A 24,037-nucleotide genomic window follows, 5' to 3' on the forward strand; every position below is an offset into this window, starting at 1 on the left:
CCTTCTTTTAAAAATCAAGATATATGATATAGTAACCATTGTTTTCTCTGATTATTTATGATAAGATTTCATTATTTTTCCTACAAATAAGATTGTTTTTAGATCATATTAATATCTATTTACATTAAAGTAAAATGATTTTTAAAAATTTGAGATGGTAAATGATGTGTTCCACATGAGGTTTCGTTTTCAACAATAAAAAGGTTTACTTCTATTAGTAATAGAGAAATACAATTAGGACCACATGAAGATACTCATTTTTACTATTAAACTGCAAAACTGACAAATATGATATACCAAGGATTAGAAGATATAGGATTCAGAAAAGCTCATATATGGTTTTGGGACTCATATATGACTATGGAACAGTACACTAACCATTTGTAAAAGAATTTAGGAACACTACGTAAAGTAAAGTACATTTTTATTCTCCAAAAGTCAGCAATTCCAATTCTACCAGTAGCTATATATTCTTTATATGTGTGTCCATGCGTGTATGTGCTTGTAGTGACACTGTTAACAAAAACAACAAAGTACAATCAATCTAAATGTCTATCAAGAAGAGAGCAAGTTGTGTAATAAATTGTGCTATATCACACAGCAGAACACACATAAGAAGCAGAGAGATTTATAACTATGTCACAAAATGATCTACCTCACGACAGGATGAAGGTAAAAGCAAACTACTGAATATTTATAAAATTTTAAAAAGATTAAAACTGAAGCAAACAATAAATTCTTATACATCTGAAAAAAACTATTTTTAAGAAATAAAATTAGGAAAAATCTCAGAAAAACGTTTGCCCCTAAGAGTTATGTTATGGGGGAGGGGCTCAGTCATTTGAATGGAGCGGGGGGTACACACAGGACAGTTTCTATTCCTTAAACAGGGTTTGGGTATGTATTTATTGCTTCATGACATACACTGTCAGTTTTTCTTTTGAATCTAAAATGCATTATTTAGAGAGAGAAACAGAAAGACAGAGAGACACAGAGACGGAAAGAGACAGAGACAGAGAGACAGAGAGACAGAGACAGAGACTGACTGTAGTATTCCAACAAGAGTGATAGAGCAAGGAGTTGGCAGGGCTTTTGACCATGGGAAGAACTACGGGTTGTATTCTAACTTTTAAAACGTGAGATACTTTTGAAAATGTTGAAAAAATATTAATCAATATATAGTTTCAGGAGATTAATGCTGAACTCTAAATGAATAACACAGGCGGAACTATAGGCCCAATTTGGGAGATTCCTGAAAAATTTTAAGGTAGACAGGATGACTGTAAACATCTACAAAAAAAAAAAAATAAAGAAAGGAAGGAAAGAAGGAAGGAAGGAAAGAAGGAAGGAAGGAAGGGAGGGAGGAAGGAAGGAAGGAAGGAAGGAAGGAAGGAAGGAAGGAAGGAAGGAAGGAAGGAAGAAGAATGTATGTGAGCAATGAGAGAAAGGAAATTGCCTTAAGAAATCAAGAAGAGGCTGTTTATTTTTACTCTGGGTTTCTCATATCAGAGAAACAAAGCAGTATTAAACTTGTATAGCTGATTTATTTTATTTTACATGATGGTCCAAATGTGCATCCATTTTCCTACAAATGACTTTAGTTTGTCCTTCTTTATGACAGAGGTGTACAGTATCCATGGTGTACAATGTTCATAATCCATTCATCTGTTGATGGATGCATGGGGTGTTTCCAATAGGAATGTAAACATTATATACTACAAACGTACTAATAAACTACAATTTAAAAGATAAAAATTGGTTCTACTTTGAAAAAAGAGGCAAATTACTGAGATGAAAAAGCATCAATAATTTGGATTTTTAAAATTATTTTCATGTATATGAGAAATATCAATGAATAAGAAGTTGAATCAAGTAATGTATTTGAGTATATGAATTACAATCCTCTGTTAGGATAGTGGTTAAAAACATGAAAGTCATTAGTCAATTGATGGAGTAAAGCAAGTAAATAAATAAATGGTAGAATGTTAGCATCAGATTTTTCACATGAGCTGCTCATTTAATCTGTGTGTCTGTTCAGTCTCTATGAATCTTTTGAGGGAAGGAGGAGAAAAAATACTAAAATTATACTCAGAAAAGTGAAATTGAATTTCACTGTCCATTACCAACCTCTCACTTATTGTACAATTCAAATTTATAAAACACTTTCATTTTTTTCTGTCTTAGATTTTGACTTTAAAGTGGGGGAGATTTTGAACTAATATATTATGGATGTCTTGATTTACACAGATTTTTATATTAACTATTTCTCAATTTATACAGCCATCTACAAAAGAAAGTATTGCTTTCACCTTTATCCAATGGCCAAAAAATGAAACTACATAGTTAGATTTGTTCTAGATCTATATTCTTGCATTGTATGAATTTTGATAGATGTTTCTCAAAGTGCAGTCAGCATTCCATCATATCAACACTACCTTGAAATCTGTTACAAATATTCTTTGCCTTCACCCAGACCTACATAGAATATGTTTTGACCATCATATTTGTGACTTTGATGCTTACAATGTTTCAGTCATGTTGTGCCAAACAAATGAGAAAACAGTTCAAGGGAAATTATACCAAAAAAGTCAAGTGTCGGCAGAATTGATAGGCAGCAGAACAAACGGCAAAATCACAAGGTGACCATCTGAATAACTAGCTACTAAAAATACCAGTGATTTGGCAATTGTGATTACTTTGTTTTCCTTAAGTGGTTCTTGACCTTTTTCGTATAAACAGTGATTGTGAAATTGAATTCCCATAGTTATGATCTAGAAAGTGACAATGAAAAGCTGTCTTTACTATGTGTGGGGAGGAGGAGAGGCTATACTTATGTAGTATAAATTAATCTCTAAGGGTCTCATTATGCAGAACTGCTGTGTTCCCCGAGAGTTCCCTTCCAAGGACACCATGATTCTTCTACTCACGTTTCACTTGAGTTCTTTGCCCATGATAAGCTCACAAAAAATATTGAATGGATAAATGAACACCACATAGATCCAGACTTAAAGAGTTCCAAATTCTTCCAGTTTAGCTATGCTTCTGTAATAGCATCACTTCTCCATTCTTTACACTCCATCATCATGACTGTCTTTCAAGGCCATCAGCTACCTACCTGGGTTTTTCTCACAATCATCAAAGATGCCTGGTGCTTGATTCATATTCTTAAAGTTTTACTATCTTATAGAACTGTCTTTAAGGAAGACTCATACATTTTCTTTCATCTCTCTCACCTTGTGAATTTTAATTTTTGATCTTCTCAACTTGAGTCACATCTTAGTTAATGAACCTCTGCACCTGATTATCACTGGGATACATCTTCTCTGTTAGTCAAGTGCAGATACTGTACTTTCTTTCTCTCAGCCTTTCACTTTTCCCACTGAATAATTTCAGCTATTCTAACTTCATTGGCATTTTTGACATACCAATGGTTCATAATCAACCCCACTGACTATACATATTTCGTGGAATGTCTGTACATTCATCTGATATATCACTTTAGAGTCTTGAGGGAAATTGACAAGATTTAATGTTATTTTAAGATGATGCATTTGGTGGTGTGTAGGAACATCGTGAGTGGACTAGAATATAAATGTAGGGCTTGGGCAAACATTGGCTGGAATGCACAGGCAAAGATCTGGTTGATTGACTCTGCCTAAGCCTTGAAGAGACAATAAAACAGGGAAAGTAAAAAGATGCCTCAGTAAATTGGCTTGAAGGCAATCAAATACTGGTTCTATGAGGGCACAAACTTACTGTTTTGTTTTTCATGATATGTACGTTTTCTAGGGCACGTTTTATGTTACACGAACTCCTAAATACGTGTTAAGAATTGAATGGAAGTTGTGTAAGTTTTCACGATAAAAAAATTCCAGGAATAGCAGAATATATAATAGTAACTTTTTTTTGATTTCCTATTAACTTGTTTTGAAGTCCTGTAATACTCCCACTATCTTGTTTTGACTGATTAGACTGTTCCATTCTGTATGATAGTATCAAGTTTGAGGGTATAGGCAACTACTTTGAAGGCAATAAGATTCACTAAGATGCCCATTCTGGTTTGACTATTGTCTCCTTTGGAAGTCCTGTAATGTTTACAATGCTTAAGTTTTATTGGTCTTGTTCTCTACTGTTTTGTTCAACTTTATAATATCTAATGAGATAGACAATTCTTTTTAAGGAAACAAGAGACATTGTTGATAACCATTGTTGATAATCTTTTACTCTGTTTTACATCATGTGCTATGTCTATCCTTGGTTTTGACTGACAGCTTTGTTTTGCCATATTTGACTTTATTCTCCCCCCCCCCAAAAAAAAAGTAATAAGAACTAAGGAGTAATAAAACCCAAAATGTGTAAATTTTGTTGTTAAAAAGAGAGGGAAAAAAAGAGCTCTAAAGGATACAACAGCAAGTGTGTTTAGGGGTGTTAAATGGCTGACCATATTCATGTTTTTGGTTGGATCATTGAGCACAACTGTTTGAGTGTCCACTTTGTATGCTTTGATACTGTGATTTGAGCAACTATCTCTAAGATGATAATATGTAATCTATTATCTGGTGATTTCTTACTGTTTTTTTTTTTTTGTAGTTCTGTATTACTTGTACCCTTACACTGTTTTGTTTTGTTTTGTGTATTTCTCTTTTTCCTTTTAAATAAAATTTTTTAAAAAAATCCAGGAAACCAGTGCAGAAGCTAAGGCTTTGAAAATACTAGGTTTATATCTCACATAGCAGAACCCTCTCCCCTCTCCACTCCCCAGCTCCTCCCAAGGTCTACTGGTTCAGGAGAAATAACAGGGCCAACCTAGATTCAAAGAAAAGCCCTGTAGAGGAGAGAAGTACTGGAAGGCATGGTTCACTGAGTAGCTGGATACACTTAAAATCTGGCTCCAAAGTCAAATAAAACCCTTAAGCACAGTCTATTTGGCTCAGTGCTAGGGTGTTTATATGTGGAAAGAATCTCAGCCTGAAGGGACTTCCAAGCTGCAATTGTTTCTTAAAATTTCAAGATAATATAAAATATAGTCAGCCCAGTCACTCTCTCATCACTGAGATATAACATTTTTTTTGTTTTGTTTTTTAAGTCTTCTGCCTCTAATACTTCTTAGATGGCCTTTTGTTTTGTTTTGTTTTGTGAAAAGCATCTTCCCTCAGTCTTGAAATTCATCCTGCCCTGTTCTTGATCTCGGTCACTTTTATTTCAGAGTGCATGCTACCAGACAAGTATTGGCTTGCCCTCTGGAGTTGTTCTTAGTGAAAGAAATACCTGCTCCCCAGGGTGATGTGAAGTTCATCAAAGTGAAGATGGCATTGTTATTGTTTAATTTTAAAAGATATTTATTTTTTATTTAGTTTTTAGTGTAGAATATCCGATGAAATGGATAGATTAAATATGTAATAATCAGCAATATGATAAAATCAGATTACATTAAATATTTTTTGCTAAATATTCTTGAGACTAGGCTTCAGTACTGTGCTTTGCTTCATGCCTGTACTTTTCAGAGTGATCTGCTGTCTCTACTGAAGCCTGGAGTGGGTGGAATAAAGAATTTCCAACCCATTGTGGTGTGATAAGAAAGTCATAAAATACCTGATGACTGGCATGGAATTCAATAAAGCATTAGGGCAAGAGATCAGGAAATGTAGTCTCACTATTGATCAGTTATGTAACCAGGAGTTTTAAATTCCTAAGCAAATGTTCCTCAGACCATCAGGTGCGTATGTATCAGCTGCTTACTGGGGATCTTGTGCAGATACAGATTAAGCAGCTCTGAACCACGCCAGGGACTTTGCTAAACAGCGCCACCTGATGTTGATTTATGGATATGCTAATCAGATGGGCCCGTATCTTCATCTACTTGGGAATGATAGCAAAATGTATTTATTTTAGAAATTTAAAAAACCTTTATCATTGTCCATTTTCCATTGGATCACTGGCCAGTTGGCTGGCAGGATGGAAGAGAAGAGCTAGGTAAAAAATTAGCAAAGTTCCTCCACTGAACTTGGAGATAAAAGAGAGATCATGAGATGAGAAGCAAAAAAAGAGAGTGAAAATAAAGAATTCTGCAAGTCAGTGACTAAGTTAACGGATACTTCAAAGGACTGTTTTTACCACAGGACACAGTTTAGATTGGAACAGGAAAGTTGACAGGTAATGCATGTAACCCTGACGTGACACACTAGGGTGACTCCTTTCATTGTTAGCTAATTTAGTCAGTTATTTACATGATAGTACTTATAGCTTCTCCAGAGGACCTATCTTGTGGAACAAGGTCCATTTCATTAGGAGTAGTGACTTAAGTAAAGGTAATGTGACTTGAATCATTCCATGAGGCAACTTTAAAAAAAATATTCATACACAGCTGTAAAAGATTAAAAAGAATTACACTGATATTGGACTATGAGTATTAGCAGAAGGAAGAAGCCAAGGCTATTGCCCATTGGAATGAGCTGTTGAGTTCAGACTGCTTGAGCAAGAGCACAGAATGAGAGTGTAGTCAGGAGAGAAAAGCTTGGACAAAGCTAAGAGCATCCTCCAGAGAAGGATGCAAATATTATCCTTAAAGACCATGCAACTGAGGGTCCGAAGGATAGATCAAATTCCTAACAGTCACATTGCAAAGAAGAGATATGGCCATAATTCAAACCTAAATGTTTTGTTGCCCAAACCTAAGGTTTTCATTTTGTCAGTGAGTCCCCTGGATTAAGATGGTATGAAGAAATGGAGAGAAGGGACTCAGTGGAACAAACGCTAGGTAATAGTAAAAATGCCAATAGTAAACATTTACAGAGCCACACACTTTTTGAGCACCTTCCACACATTCATTCAGGTTTTGTAGCACCCCTACTTTATACTTCAATAAATCAAAACCCTATAGATGAAGTAATCTGCCTAAGGTTACATAGCCAGTAAGAATTTGCATAAAAGTAATTGGCTTTAGCCATGTTTTGAAAACACAGTTATAGGAGGGAGGAATAGAGATGATGTTTGTATCTTCTAAATGAGAAAAACTACCCCAGGAATGGCAGTCACAGAATTAGAACCAAGGTTTCTAGCCTTCCCGTACTGTCAATCTATCTTGGATCAAAATATATAATTTTACTTGCCTCAATTCCCTCACTTTTAAACTAGGGAGGAAAAATATCTAAAAAACAAACTGCAATTAAGATCCTTATCTTTTGAATTGAGAACAAAACTGCAAAAGCAGCTGAAAGAACCTTTTTGAAATTAAAAAGAAACTATTTTAGATTACAAAAAATACACTAATTAAAAATGATTGATGTGTTATTTTGTTAGTTACTCATGTTACCTTGCTACAGTTTCATTCATTTCTGGTTGACTAATGAGCTCCTTGAAATAAAGACATGGATTTAAATTGAATTTTAATTTTCATTAGAATTTCCTGTGTGTTTATGTTTCATTTTAGTTGTTAAGCAAACCCTAAAGTTTACTATATTCTATTTTATTTGAAACTATAAAGACAAAAGGAAGAAATGAATTTGTAATCTGCCTGAGACACAGAGTTTTGTTTGCTGCTGCTTAATGACTGTTTAAATTAATGGAATTTTCCTTCCATTAATGATAAACATATTATCATCAAAGACAGAATTATTCTTTGCCAAGTGTGATCTCTGATAGATGGGAAGAAAAGTTCTCAGAACTAAATATCTTCCCGAATTTTTTTTTTTTTAAATTTGAAATTTAAAAACAAGATTAGAGTTCAATGTTGTCCCCTGTTGGATGTGAACTGGATTGTAATATTTGGCCTCTCTAGACTCTACCAGGTTTGCAACACGGACACTGGCTCCACTTCCACAGAAGTACAAGGATAAGCCTAAAAGACACATGACACCACAGGAATGTGTGGTCTTGCCAGTACTTCTTCTAACTTGGTGACTTCCATGCTGTAGGAAAATGTACGTTGGGAATTCACAAACTATAAAGGAAGGCTCTACCTCCAGGTTTCCTGTCCTGCAAATGAGAAAGAGAAAAAACAGTGTCCTTGGAAAGCAGAGGGTGTCTAAAACTGTTTACTTACTTCCTTTTAAAATTATTTCGCTCAATCATTCTTGGTTGAAGAATTACAGGTGAATTTTGGCTTACTTAATTCGTTAATTTTTTATTTCACTGACATTTATGCTTTATATTTTCTTGTTTCTACACATTTGAAGCCTCTGTTGGATGCCTGAGGGTCTCAGCAAGGTCCTTACGCTCTGCCTAGGACAGACCTGTCACATGCTCCACTCCGTGTGATGTCTGGCACTTTCCTGGCTTAGCTGTCAGCCCACAGCAGCGATCCTGCAGGCTTACACATCCTTGCCTGCCTGGAGCAGGCATAGCCTAACACTTCTTTTTTTTTTTTTTTTTTTTTTTTTTATTTAAGAGGAAAAAGAGAAAAACACAAAACAAACCAAAGCGGCGTAAGGGTACACGCAATACAGAACTACAAAACACAACAAAACAACAAAGAACCATAACACTTCTTGACATATCCACAAGATGCTCTCCCCACTTTTGTGGTGTACACTGAATATTTCCTTGCCCCCTGTTCTCTGTCACTCAAACACCATCACAGCAGCCGCTGCAAATCTGGGCTTTGCCTCCTGCAGGAGCTCTGCTTTGTAGTGCTGCAGTACAGAAAATTCCCTTGTGCAGAAAGCTGGGGCAGGCTTATGACCCCAGAGGGTTTGGTGACATATCTCAGACCACTGTCCTGCACTGCTTGTCCAGGGTCTCGGAGCAAGCTGCTCATGTTTTGTAAGATTTTCTAGGATTTTAAAACTCTGCTCCAATTTTTATTTCCTCTTTCAACTGGAAGGCATGTTCATGACCAACTAGGTAGTCATGTCCAGAAGCAAGACCACTGTGCTTTTAAGAACTGAGGGATTTAAGGTCTAGCTGTAGTTTTGCTCTAGTGTGTATTCTCTTGCCTTCATTTGTTTATTTACCTGAGTAGTACCAGCATCTTCATTTAATTTACTCACATGGTCTTGATGAAAGCCCATCTACATAGTTGTGAAAGTATTTTGCAATTTACACATTTATAAAAATCATGTAACCTTAAACACGATTATTTTTTTGTTAAGCACAGATGTTTAAGGGATCAGTCATTGCACATGGTGAAGTGAATATCTTGGCACCTAAATAAAAGGAGATAGAGGCAGAGGAGTCACATTTATAATTGATGGCTATGTGTCATGCTCTCTGTGGTTTTATGCACTGGAGCTACTCTGTACCACAAATATTAATTGTGTTCCCATTTTACATATAAAGAAATAGAGGTTTAAACAAGTGATAGAAGCAATCTGCCAATCTGTTAGCACAAAAGCCTTTGCTATGGACATATCTCCCAAAGATTTTTTTCTTTGCAGATCTTCATGTGTATATCAAAGCTGGGTTTCTGAACCTGTGAGTGGTAGCAACTGCCACATTCAACACTGTGTATCATGATGTCCTCTTTATTTCCTAGCACTAGACTATTATTTTTGTCTTTTCCTAATTATTTTGAATTTACTTGTTAGACATTCATTCTATAAATGATTCTTAAGGTAGGATAATAAACACATCCCAGAACACTCATTTGTGTGTGTGTGTGTGTGTGTGTGTGTGTGTGTGTGTGTGTGTGTGCGTGACCGCGTGTGTGTGGTATTTTTTTCTGGAGTGGGTTCTAAGTAAATCCTTTCATTCTTATTTACTTCAAAAGTATGCCTAGAAATTAAACTGTTAAATAGAGTACAGATATTACTAAATGAAGATGTTAGCATGTAAAAATTGTTCCTTGCCTTTTTAAAGGTGTTTTGCTGTTTTCTCAGCCAAACTGTATCATTCTTTTCAATATTTATGTCTTAGTGTGACCTTTTTCTGATTGGATAGCTTCCACTGAGTCTCAAATGCTTGCAATATCATACTTTTCAAATTCAATTATGTTCTGAAGTGATGAGTGGATCATATCACAAAAAGCAGCAGAGTAGGAGAGAAGCTGTAGCATCTGTCGGACCCTTGGGGCTGTTGTTTTTACAGCCAGAATCAAGTAAACCAAGAAAAACTCCGGGCATAGACACTATCTGAAATGTTACCAGGAAAACATGATTTATGGGTGATCCCGTGTAATTCACATCATTTAACATTCACAAAAATCCAATAAAATGAAATTGATAACCCCTTGACAATACTTGGGCCAGAGAGAAAGCAAGCCCACCTATAATTCAGGATGGAGATAGAGACAAGAGTCACCTCCAGAGTTTTCTAATACACAATGGTCAGTGTTTCAAATTCCAAATAGAATTTGTCAGAGCAAACAACATCTTGTGATGAGTATCTTCCATTCGAAGTCTGTATTATGGCTATCAAACCATGTATTATATCACCTTAAAGTCCGTTTTATGTAATATGAATCACAGCATTGGTTGTTCTTCATCATTTAGGCCTCAGATTTAAAAGCATTTATCAAGCATCAGTTACATGCTATACATATAGCACCCTGCTCTCATGTTCATTCTCTTACTCCTTTTCTGAGGGATTTAGTGTCTATAGTGAAAGAGGAAATATTTTGGAATCAAACATCACACCTCGATTTAGTCTCTGCCACCTGCTATGCTAGAGAGCTTTGCAAGTTTTCTAGCTAAGCATGTAAGCTTCAATTTCCTTGCATAAAACATTCTAAAAGTTATCTCAGAAATTTGACTTGGGGAACTAAGGAAAATTGCATCTAAATGTATTTGAAGAAGCATTATAACAAGTACCAAGTGAAGCATCACATTAGGCATTATCACCATTTAATAAATGAGAAATGTATTAAAAGTTCAGTGATTAAAATTTCATATTGTTCTGCAATTCCAGAACTGACATTCAACCAAGAATCTTAAAATTCCCTGAAGAAGGCTGGTTTCTAGGTTGTCACCGCTACATAGTCTATAACCTTTCTTATTAAGTTATGTAAACACATTCCTCAAGGATCTTTTCATTTGTTTCAATCCTAGATCCTTGTTTTGTTGACTCAGTCCGTTCTATGTTAACCTACCATAGAAAGCCACATTCCGAATATGGGCTTCTGTGTGGATTTTCTACCTATTTATCTAATGACAGCACTACAGCAAATCTCCGACTCCCTTCCTCTGGACCTTATGCTTCTCGCTGCCTGAACTCCTTCTTCCTATTGAATTCTATTATCAAGTCTGGTCCTTCTGAGACTCAGGCATGAGCTTTCTGAAAATAGTGGCCATCATCTGATCCTGTCTCCAATAGAAAAGTTATTTTTGGACTCCTTATTTGCACAGCAGAAAAGGTATTTCCAGGAACGTAATTTCAATATGAGGTTTATTGGCATGATCATTTCTTCAACTTATCTAGAAGCAAAGGAAGAGTTCGATCACTGACCTCTTCTGACTTAAGACATTTGAAATCAGGAACTAAGAATTAGTTATCACTTGCAAGGAACACCATTTGTGTCATTTGCTGCTCTCTGCTGAATTGGGAAACAGCTGACATTCTTACTGGAAATTCCTACTGGAATACCACCATTTTGCTATTGGAAATGTATCTTCTTTTTTTTTTTTTTTTTTTTTTTTTTGGTACCGGGGATCAAACTCATGACCCTACACTTGCCAGGCAGGCCTTTATACTGCCAGTATACTACTGGAAATGAAAAGGCTCTGACAGTGACTCCTTTACGTCTCACTCATAAAGTGCAGTAAATTAGAGAGTGAAGAGTAATGAAGAAGCTCAATCCTTTGCCACAAATTACCTAAATTTAGAGCCAAGAATAAAAAGAGGAACTTCAAAGTAAAGTTGCTTTGCTGACACTGAGACAGGCAGGCATGTGACAACACGTAGCATGTCAGGCTCTAAACTGGTGTTACCTCCTTGTCTGGTGGGGGTGAAGGTGGGCTCTCTTATATTTTTAACAGATCCCATGAAAGGATCAGAGCCGCCTACAAAACAAGTCTAGGAACTCAAGATCTGCTGACTAGCTTCATGAGAAATGTTCTTTCAGTTCTTATAGAGCTGATGTTTAGATAATAGACATTTTTTTTTCCTTTTAAGACTTCTCAAGAATAGAGCAAATGAAGAATAATGACATTTGTTGAGACCCTACTATGTATCACAGACTCTTTTGGCCCTTTCATGCTTATTTCTGATTTTGCAAGTATTATCCCTCTATTTTTCAAAATGGAGAAACTCTGCCTTGAGAGATTCAGTAGGAACCACAGGGTGTAACTGTCATCTGAATGATGTTTTGGAGATGGACAGGGAAGACTGAAAATATTACTGTTTTCAATTATGTGACTAGAGCAAATTTCCAGACCCTTGACTGCACATTGTTAGGTATGAAGTAGGAATAGTAACTGGCTGTGGTGTGGATTAAACAGAACAGTGCTACGGAAGCATCTAGCACTTTCCTTGGCATACTGCAAATCTTTGGTAAATGGCTCAAAGGGAGCAGCGTTGATATTAACTAGAACCAGGATTGATTTTAGTTTGATTCCTAAGTCTGAATCTTTCATTATACCACACAGTCCTCTACAACAATCTTTTCTCATCCTGGAAATTCTTCCTTTTCCATATACTAGTTATGAACTTATCAGTTGCCTCAACTTCATTCATCAGTGATTGGAAATAAGCTTGAAAGATAATACATGGCATCATGTTAAATCTACTAAATTCTGGGTTACCTCCTTGCTAATCTTGAAAGTTTTTCCTCTTTCTCAGTAAGACTCCCCGTAGGTTGAATTGTTTTACATTCCACAAATGTACGCAATGCCATTTGGTAATAGTGGAAAAATAACACAGTAACTTTCAATTAGAACTGAAGAAAGGAGAGTGGTTCCTGATTCCTGGATCATGTAGAAGCAGGTTCCCCACCAAAGCAAGGTGTATGAAGCAAGCTGGTCAGCTCTAAGCAGCAAACATCATCATCCATCCTTGAGAGATAAAAAGATAGATGGAGACACACAACTGTAATCCCAGAAATTGGAAGGCTGAGGCAGGAAATCACTTTGTAGCCCAGCCTGAACTGCATGGTGAAATTCTGCTTCAAAGATAAATAATAATAATAATAATAATAATAATAATAAAATAAAAAGTAAAAAAGTCCTGAAACTCCATGGTACTCTTCTGTGAAAGAAACAACAGATTACCATGACAAAACAGGCATCTTTTTATTCACTCATTTTCTGCATGCTTGATTTTCAATATATCAGTTGTGAACTTAGAAAAATATGAAGCCAAAGAATTTAAGCACTTGCTGACCAAAAAAAAAGGATGATATAGGATTCAAAAGTCTTGAATTTGAAATTTGGATCTGACAGTTAGTAGCAACATCACTTTATATGAATCACTTCCCCACCTGGATTTCCATTTTCTATAAAAAGTAGTAATACTGTAATAGTGAAATGTGGAAAACAACCCCTGATCTTGTTTCTGTTCTCTCAGAGTTGTTGGGAGCACTCCATGATACTCACATGTACATTACAAAGTTTTAGGTGGGCTTACTTGGTCAATCAGGAAATATTCAAATATCTTGTGTCACATATAGCTGAACTCTGAAACAGTGAACTGAAATAAGTACTATTTGTTATTATTGTGGTTGTGATATTAGTCATCCGTGATCTGCCATTGGCTGCGGAGTAATACTTCAATACTTGGCCTGGAACATGAGTCCTTGTTTCAGGAGTAGCTTCATTTCTAACTCTGTTGTACAGCACTATTTTATAAGAATTCTTTTCTTCCCATTGTTTTTACCTTTCCTTTTCTTTTTAAAGCCTTTTAGAAGATTCTTTCTGCGGGAATTGTTGGTGAACACAAAAACATTTAAGGCAATTGATGTTTTTCTGTGGTCAGAGTCTCTGCTAAACTCAAATTAAATATTCCAGAATTATGTCCCCAAAGGAACAAATAGCTCTGATATCACCAACCACTTTTTCTCGTGTTTCAAATGTTTTATTTACTCTGTCCTTCCTGACACACTGACGGCAGCACAGACTTTGAAGTCAGGTGCTTGTTCACTCTTATGTGACTTAGCTTTCTGAGATAAAATCTTGTCCTCTGATAATCTACAAAGTAAAATGAAGAATAAGAAAAACAAAGAGAAAGAAGAGTAAGAACAAGCGGGAAAAAGAGAAGTGGAAGGAGAATACTGGTTTCCTAAGTTTTGGGAGACTTAAGTCAAATGAAATTAAATATAATGTCTGGTTTATACTTTGGACTTAATAAATCTTCACCCCTCTCTGGCCTATTTTTGGTCACTTCACTATTTTTCTTCTCTATCTTTCCAAAGTCTTATCTGTAGTCACTTCTCTATTTTTTTGTTTTCTCTCCAAAATTATTCTTTCTGTTTTACTTATCCTAGTATTTACATATATGTTACACAGCTTACCAAATATATATATATACACTTCCAGAAAAGAAAAGTAGTATCATCTTTTTTTTCCAATGGATAGTGTTACCCTCATTTTGGAGACCTAGAAGATGTCATATATCACAGAAAACTCACTACACTGCTGGCCCTTAGAGAAGAAATTGGAAAGGCATGTGTGCAATTTCAATGACTGAAGTTACTCAAGCAACAATTTGCCAGACTAACACATTTCTAGAATCTAGTGGCCACCACTCTGAACAACTCTTATAATCATAGAAGCCAAAGGTAATTTGTATTTATTCCATACATCTCAATAAATCCAGTATTAAAATATTATTCAAATTTTTCTTTTCTAGAAATGTGTATACATTTTGGTAAACTTTGTATATAACATATGTAAGTATACACGAATAAATGAGGAAATCAATGAACTAGCAATGCAAATTGCAGAGATAATACTTTCCATAATTATTTTGATATGTTATTTTTAGATTTTAAAGTCTCTGAAGTCTCATTTTAGCCTCATGTAATCCTTATGATATTTTTGTGGTATTTGCTTTTACCTATGGTTCTTATGTTCCTGTTGTTTATCACTATGTCTGATAAATTCCTAAGGGCAAGAGACTGCTTTTGATTTCTGAATCAACTGGATTAAACACAGTGTTTAGCCTAGAGAATTCCCTTAGTAATGCTTATTAAGTAAAGGAATGGAGGAATGTGCAAAAGACAGGAAAGAAGGAAGGAAGGAAGGAAGGAAGGAAGGAAGGAAGGAAGGAAGGAAGGAGGGAGGGAGGGAGGGAGGGAAGGAAGGAAGGAAGGAGGGAGGGAGGGAGGAAGGGAGGGAAGAAAAATACGGTATGAGAATACTTTTACTTTTCTAGATAAAAATGCCTTATCTTGCACTCTATGCCTGGCACTTAATAGTTATTCCGCACACACTTATCAAAGAAATGTAATTACCACTTTGAGTCTTGGCTAGGTTTCCAAATACCAAACAGATAATAGGCAGCATTTTCTGTTGGAGTTTGAAATGAGAAGCAGAAAGAGTAACTGGGAAAAATGGAACAAGAGAAGCCATCTTTTTCTGGGCCGTGATTTCAAGCTGTCATGTTGGTGTCTGCTCTGCCTAAGCAAGATCATGGTTGCCAGGGCAACAGTGGTGCCAAGACTGTACATTCACACAGTTTCCATTGATAATTGTTAATGTGAGCAAGTGCTGGCCTACCTTAATTGGATGTGCCAAAATTGAGGAAAAAGTAATCTCCTTTTTCAAGACAACTGACAGGGAGATGAAGCATTGTTTGGGCCTTTATTGTTACAGTTTTACCAACAGAATTACTATGAACTGTCTTCTCTGGATGCATAGCCTGCATTTCTTGACATAGCCTCAACATTTATCTTTTGGGGTTGTATATTAAGTCAGGGAAAACTGATGAAATGTTTGGAGCAATTTGGTGGCAATTCACTTGTCTTTATTTTCAGTTGCATGGAGAAGAATTATGGCATTTCTGATACTGCAGACTTGAGGAATTAAGAAAGTGCAAAGATGCTGATCACCTACTATGTTGGCCTTCCTATCATTACAATCTTAATCTTCCCAACACCCCTGTGAGGCAGATTTTACTGTCTCTAGGCAGAAAATGTAAAAACTGGCTCTAGATATAAAGTACTTTGTTTAGATTCTGAAGGAAAAATTAAGACATGTTGGTAGAATTTGAACCTAGGTCTTCTTGACCATAAAATTTGTTACTTATCTATTTCTAGCTCCCTACAGAGATTAAGAAAAACTGCTTCCATTCCAACTGTACCTTCCCTTATTCCACTTTGTTTTTGCTGTGAAGTTTCCCAAAGCAGTCTACTTCCTCCTGCTCCAGCTCTGCTAGTATTTCAACACATGTGTTACAGTTTAGAAAACATTTGCTGAGAACCCAGTGGGGTGCCAGCTACAGTGTTAAGAGCTAAAGAGACAAATGAATAACTTAGTTGTTTTGCTAAAGGAGCTTACATCTATACTGCAGATTCTAGAAGGTGAGACTAAAGGAGCCAATCTACTTGCTTAGGCGTAGCCAGCTGGAAAGTATGCACACGCATACTTTGCATGGAGCACAGAGCAGGAGGAGGGTTTCCCAAGGACTTTAAAGGAATATGAAGGTCAAAGGCTGATGGCAGTTCCTGGGGAACTGTACTAACTAAGGGCTGAAGGAGTGTAGTAGCATGCTCAGCGAAAACCGCAGACTATCTGGTAGTTCATGAGCAATGAGTGACCCTGCAGACCAAGGACACACAGCAGAAGGGAGACTGTAACCTATGAGGATAAGTACAGACATACACCCAAAGGTGAAAGAGAGAGGGCATCTCTTCCGCAGGTGGTAAATATCTACCTGCATTCTAGGGAAGGAAAATCTTTTTCTCTACAGGAGGTTCCTCATTATTGCTAAAGAACGTTCTCCTTTTCAATCTCAGTTCTTTCTTTGTATGCCGTGTTCTTTGTACTCTCTGCAACCAAGGAAAATACAGTGATTCTCTTTCCCCTGAGCATCATGCATTGGACAGATTTTTCCACAAAACAACCTGGAGTTTGAATCTCATCTCTTGTCTTAAATTGCACATGTGGTCAAGTAAATCATAGCAACTCTTCAGCACTTTTCAACAGGTGTAAATTTAGCAACATAAACAAAAAATACTGGGACCGTTGCTTGGTGCAGGAATACTTGCCTGTCATGCACAAGACTATTGATGTTAAGCATGATTTTAAAAATAGAAGAAGAAATGGTTACAATACACCCTGTCTCTTGGTTAGTAATGCTGGGAAAATAAGTGAGGTGCTTCTGAAGAACGCCTAGAGCAACGGCAATGGAGAATAAGTATAACCCACTTTGCGACTATCATGTCATTCTTGAGTGCCATCGTCTTAATAATAATGTATTCAGGTACCCCCACTGAGTGGTGAAAAGTATCCCTCTTTTCTGTTCACCCTACTCTGATCAGGCCCTAATTGGTCTGTGTTCTGTACACAGTATTCATTATTTAAAATGTAACTCTTTTCGTTTGAAAGAACTGTGTGAGATGTGAAAGATATGATGAATGTTTAAATAAAAACTATTAATTGCAAGATATATCTCCATTAATCCCTCTCAAAATTCCTTTCAAATCACCCCTACCTTGTTTGCTATCATTCTTATTACTCTCTGAAACAGTTCTGGAATTCCTCTTTTATGTCTTCTATTGTGCTTTCACAAAACAAATCAATCAAAAATATTTACCTAGCTATCACTTACTAACTACCTACTAAGTATATAGGGCTTAGTTTCAACATAGAAGGGATAACCCACACACACGTGCAAACACACATGCGCTCACACATGCTCACATACTCTACAACACTTCATAAAGTGTAAGAAGGAAATGGAAATAATGTGGTGGGTCACAGTGGGCCTACTCTGGTTTCTCAGCATGAGAAGAGTTTTATGGATACTGAGGGATGAATAGGAGTTATCCGGACAGCAGAGGGAGGAAGAAGGCTTTCTAAACAGTCACACAGGAATAGAAACAGAAAAAGTCTGAGGAATACAAAGACTGGCTTGCTTACTCATTTTATTACCCCATCACTCCTAGGAAATTATATTTCCCATAGCTTCCATTTCCTGCTAGTGTTCTATAATATCCTAGCAACTTAATAGAAATAAACTAAATTATAACAAATACATCTACAAAAACCACCCAAATGTAGTGTTTATCTCTTTCTTCACGGTTTTCTAATCATTATGAGTAAGACTATATCAAACTTGATTTTTATTATGCATTCACTATTATCAAAAATTGAATCATTTTCTATTTTTAGTGTTATGATTCATCTTTCAGTGACTTAGTTATATATTTTTGATGTTGATGTTTTAAATACATTTCAAGGGTAATGGTCTCGTGAGACACATTATGAAATTACCATTACATAAATTTCAAACAAAAGACCCAAATTCAAATTCTGATGTAGAAATGTTTTCTTTGCCACAGTACACAATTTTATTAAACTTTTTCTTTGATTGGTGTTTTAATTTTTCCAATTAAAAGGGGCTTAAGAGTACATTGTATTTATTTTCCTGGAACTTAAATTAAAACCTTGTCCATAAACACCTTAGCCTAATGCCAAGCTACTAATTGTAGCAGCTGTTATTAATGTCTACTTATTTTTAAATAAATTAAACATGTGTGATTGATTTTACTTTGAATCAGGCTCAAAAATGGTTTGTTTCTTTACTTTAGCTATGTTAGCTTCAGTCATATTCTTAAACAATTACAATGTATTCAATTCAATTCATTCATTCACCTGTTTAATTTGCTAAATAACTGCTTTGTCCTAACTTTTGTCGTAGGGACCTGAGATGCTTAGGGTCTAGAGGAAGAAACAGAAAAATACGCATACAATGTCACTGTGCTACAACTAATGTCCACTGCTCCACATGGCTATAAAGGACACCGAACACAAACATCTCACTACAGCCAAATAGACCCATGGCAATTCAGCCCCGTCCCATTCTTCTAGACTCTTACTCTAAACTCCAGTCCATCTCCATCTCCTCTTAATCATTCTCCCTTGGCTAAGGATAATTTACATGGTCCCCTTTCTCTGGTCCACACACTCCTTTTTTGACTCTGGTACTGTTTCTCTTTCTGCCAAGGACCTCCCTCACTGCTTCCATGTAGCGACCTTCTCTTCCTCTCAGCTTACATGTCATTTCCCCAGGGAACCCCAGTGCTACCAACTGGCCCGTTGTCTTCAGTTACCTTGTCCTTTCCTTCCTAGGATGTATTGAAAGTGCGCTCTGATCAACCACTGTAAGCTATGAGCCTGATGCAAGTGGAGCCTGGGCTTTGCATCCACCACTGTTCACACAACAGCTGAGTGTTTGCAATGGGGAAAGAGCTGCATGGGTTGTGTACTGACCAGAGTGAAGTCGAGGGGGAGGATGATGGTATCTGGTCATGGCATCTCTGTGATGGGTCAGGTTCACTATGGGGCCATGGAGCATTATTGGATAGTATCATAATGTCAGCCTTCATATAAATTTGTGAGATGGTCAACTGAAGTTCAAATCCCAGGCTTGTGACTTAGTAGCTATATGCACCTGAGAGCAAATCGTGTCAGTTTTAAGGCCCAAATCATTTTCGTTTCGAAAATGGACATAATTGTATGGTTGTTGAGTAGAACTTAGATAGTCAAATCATGAGGATAAATAAAAATAAGTAACACATTACTTTTCTGTTCGGATGTGATGAGAACAGTAAACTGAGTGTCAAGGAAGTGGTTTAGAGCCTGGCTCCTCACATCTCAGTCGAGCAAGACACAGTGATCTGACCCGAAACACTGGAACAAACTGAATTGTGTCCAAGAACTTGCAAGTACAAAATACTTACAGCAAGTTTTTGAGGGTCAAATATTTACAATTTATTTTCCCACATCCAGACACTGTAAAACTAGTGAATGCTTTTTACACCTGCCTTAATACCATACAGATAGCACCTCATTTAGTCCTAACAACTTTTCAAACTATTAGTTATTTGGCTTCAAAGGTAAAAACAGGCTTGGAGATGATAAGAAGCTCACTCAGCATCAAAGCAGAGCTAACTCTCACACCTCAGCACTGTGGCTATTACAGCCCACGCTCATAACTGCCCCTAGATGGTGACAGAGAGGCCCGCACAGTGCCTATAATGTAAGCATGAGCTCAGATTTCCATGCCACCGCTTACTATTTGTGTAAACTTAGCAAGATTTAAATCCTTCTGAGTCTCTATTTCGTCATTCAAAAGATGGAAAAACAATACAATCCTCTACTTTGAAGAGCTCTGTGGTATTTAAGCCAACATTGCAGGATGCTAGACCTGTAAAGCCTATGCTCAGTAGAAGGCAGGGAATATAACCTCAGCAGTAGTCCTACAGTCCATAGCTGATCTTGATGTAGTTGAGATTTTACCAGCCTTGGTAGCTTTTAATTGAGAAATACGCATTTATGACAGGTAATCAATATGCTCATTTGGCAGCCAGGTTCCAGATGAAATAAAGCTAAATGATGATGCAATTAAAATACACAAACAAATCTTCAGAGATGCCAAATAGACCTGACTGGCTGTTCCACCCTAATCAAGTGCTGTATTCAGAATGCATCCGCAAGGCATTTTTCTCCATCAATCTGGACCCCACTAAATAAACAGTGCCTCTTCCCTCCCTCCCTCTCCCTTTATTCCTCCTGCATTATCCTTGAGGCTTGCCTTCCTTCTGTGAGGAGCAAGAGCACTCCTGGGCCTGAACTCTTGGGATTCCAGGGCTCCACACACCTCGCTGACAAACATTGTCTCATGGACTTCACCTTGTCATTTCTTTGCTAATGGTGCGACAGGATGTCAATAGCTGGTGATTTGACTGAGGGAACAGTTCAGGAGATTTTAACGGTCCTTGGGAAATATTCCTAGCAAAAATCTCTCTTCTTTTGTTGGAGTCTGTGAATCACTAATAAACCAGGTCAGCTCGGTGGCTTATTATCATATAGACAAATTTCTCCAACCTTCACTTTGACTGTTCCCGACTCTGGCTTGTAGAACATAACACAATGCCCAATGCCAGGGAGTGTTGATAAACCAGAAACTCAGCCAAAGTTTAATTTTTTTTTTTTTTTAGCTCAAGTTCTAGATTTCCTATTTATGATTTGGGAAAGTTGTATTAGTCCCAGTGCCTCAGTTTCCTCATCTTTCCAAAAGGACCTCATTGTATTTCACATGTGGTTTGATAGGAAGACTGTAACACACGTCAACTTCTGACTTAGTACTATCTTGTACGCAAAATGCTTGCAATATATATTAGTTACAATTACTAATATTGAAGTAAGTTTTGAGTCAAAGGTTAGAAGCAAGAATAATCTGGTTCAATCAATGTTCTGCATGGTATTTTTTGACTGGCTTGGGATAGTACAAAGAATGGAGGTTTAAGAGCCATATAAACTGAGAACCAAATTTTGACTTTGCCATGGCATGTAACCTTGAACATGTTATAGTATCCAAACTCCAAATTCCAGTTTCTTCTTTTGTAAGATCTTCAAAGAATGTATATAAACCAAAACATTTTCTCAAAAGAAATTTTAGCTTTAAGTGAAGCAAGAAAATTTGCTATCAGATTTCACAACTGTTTTGCACCCATGATGATCTTACCATTAGTATGATCTAAACCTGCTTCCAAAGTAGCCAGCTGTCAGGCCAGGAAGTGAAAAGAGCCACTCAGTATCATTTCATCTTATACATTCATTTACAGCGACAAAAATCTCCAGATTCAAATAAATTAAGTATTTGATATGACACAGCTAGTAAAAAACTGAGCCAAAGAGTAGAACCTGGTTATCCTGGAGAACTACAAATATTCAGCCCTTCTCTGATAATACAAAACAGAAGGACAAAATAAGTAAAGTAATTAATACAGGTTAAAAATAAAAATTGAACTGAAAGTTGTATGTGTGCCTATAATTCTAACATTTGGGAGGTTGAAGCAGGGTGATCACAGTGAGTTAGAGTCCAGGCTGTAGCTGAAAAGATAGGCCTTGTCTCAATAAAAACATATAAAGATCGGTCAATACATAGATATCTAAACTAATATGTAGACAAATTGTTAGATATCAAAGGAAAGGAAGGATGGGATGGGAAATGAAGGAGGGAAAGAAGGGAAAGAGAAAACTCTAATGGAATACTAGTCACCCTCTGGAGCCTATGAGTGTTCTGTGGAAGAGAGTACTGGGAAACCACGCCCTGATGTGATGGAGAGAGCAGAGCCAGGGGTAAGACAAGATGAACTCAAATTTCAGCTCTCTCACTAGGGGCCATGCAAACTGACCAAGGGTTCTTGATGTCTCCATCCCTTTGTTTCCTAATGTCACCTTCCTTTAATGCTTACTGCGTACCGAGGACAAATGAAGTGGTTGGTATACAACTATGAGGATGTAGTGCATAGGTCTTGTACATAGGAAGCACTCAGTATTCTTAGTTATGATAAAATATGTCTTTGACTGTTGTTTCCTTTTTTCCCCATTTTGAAAGTAGTTATATTGAAGCCATCAGTTATTTTATATTTTTTGTTGAGCATCTTCACATGGGTGAGATGTTGGAAATAATTTCAAGATGAACAAAGACCTAGGGAGTGATGAACTGGAGGACAATGATAATAATGCAAACACAGGGCCTGCTATGTGTGGGATGCTGTGTGAGGAGGTCCACATATCTTCTCCATCCTTACCATTGCCCAATTTACAGGTGAGGAGAAGCCAACTTGAAGGATTAAGTAATTTTTGTCACAAAAGACACTTTCTTCTTTCTTACATGCTATAGTGTCTGTCCAACAAGAATGCATGGGATACAAATTTATTGCCAAAAGAGCTAAAAAATCTATATACCCAGGAATTTTTTGAAGAAACACAGGAAAATATCATTATTATTGACTTTCTTGATGTTTGGCAATTTTTGAAGAGCCCTCATTCATTTTTCCATCCTTTATTCCACAACTCCACTTATTTTAGACAGCATCTGACTGTGTTACAGGCCAGCTTCGAGCTCACTAGTGTCCCAGGCTGGCCTCCGTCTCACATCATCCTGAGTACTGTGGTTAGGGGCATGTGCCTCTACGCCCAGTTCCTATTCCCCTTTAATGAACTGAGCATCTGACCTGGGATTTAGCTCAGCGGCACAAGCATCTCCCTGACAAGTGCAAAGTTGTGAGTTTGATCACAAGTACAAAAATAAATAAATATAAAACAGACTAAGAATCACCAGTTTTAAAAGTAGATAATATATGAGTTTACATGTCTTTCTTTCTTCATTTCCAGGAAAAATAACATTGCTACTCAGAAGACCCCTTGAGGAATATTGCTCTTGGACATTGATGGGAGTGTCTAATTAAGGTAAAATATATTTTTATCATTAAATATTCTATTTTTATAATCAAGTGGCTTTTGTTAACAGGAACATTTCAGTGGCAAGGATGAGAAGTGAAAGTGCAACACTAAAGAGTTATTGTTCTATTCTCTTTGGCCGTGAGGTAAATCCTGTGGATTAGAAAGCAGTATTCTGGACAGAGCTCTGACCATAGGCTTCATGAGGTTAGCATTATGTGCCACTCCCTTTGACTTGAGTGGGTTGCCTTCCTTCTTTATAAACCACTTTCTTCATCTGAGGTAGAAAATTGTGCTATTTATCCACATGTTCTGGAATATTGCTCTATAAAACCAAATAATATCAGGATTTTTCTTTCATGGGAAAAAATAAGTTAATGGGTGAAATTTTCCAACTTTAAAATAGCCTTGCTGTGACTTCCTCTGGAGAATCTGAGGCTGGTCCTTACTTTACCTTGCATGTGCACATGCCAATACCAACACAATGATGATGGATCTAGCAATGACCACAAAAAAACTTCAAAATAGCTGAGATGCTAAGATCACGATGGGTGTTTATATATATATATATATATATATATACATATATATATATATATATATATGTGAATGATCACTCTGGTTTTCTGTTGCACATACTTTATGCTCATAAAATATTTTCCTGCTTCATATATTGGTGCTGACTTCATCATCTTCAGTGGGGCTGTGCAGAATCGTGGTGTTCTGTGACTTGCAAGCTTTGCCACGCGCAGGAG

At 36.7% G+C, this 24,037-nt stretch overlaps 1 protein-coding gene across 1 annotated transcript in view; it reads left to right on the top strand.

The window, feature by feature from the left end:
- Tenm4 (teneurin transmembrane protein 4) overlaps positions 1–24,037 on the top strand; it is a 2,788,855-nt gene that overhangs the window by 1,411,369 nt on the left and 1,353,449 nt on the right. The window contains exon 5 of the mRNA XM_063256396.1: positions 23,217–23,291. The gene's annotated coding sequence lies outside the window, so the exon portion shown is untranslated. The remainder of the gene's footprint in view (positions 1–23,216; positions 23,292–24,037) is intronic.

Source organism: Cavia porcellus, unplaced genomic scaffold (genome assembly GCF_034190915.1).
Source record: "Cavia porcellus strain 051 isolate PalLab524CR breed Dunkin Hartley unplaced genomic scaffold, mCavPor4.1 scaffold_9, whole genome shotgun sequence".
Classification (NCBI taxonomy): Eukaryota; Metazoa; Chordata; class Mammalia; order Rodentia; family Caviidae; genus Cavia; species Cavia porcellus.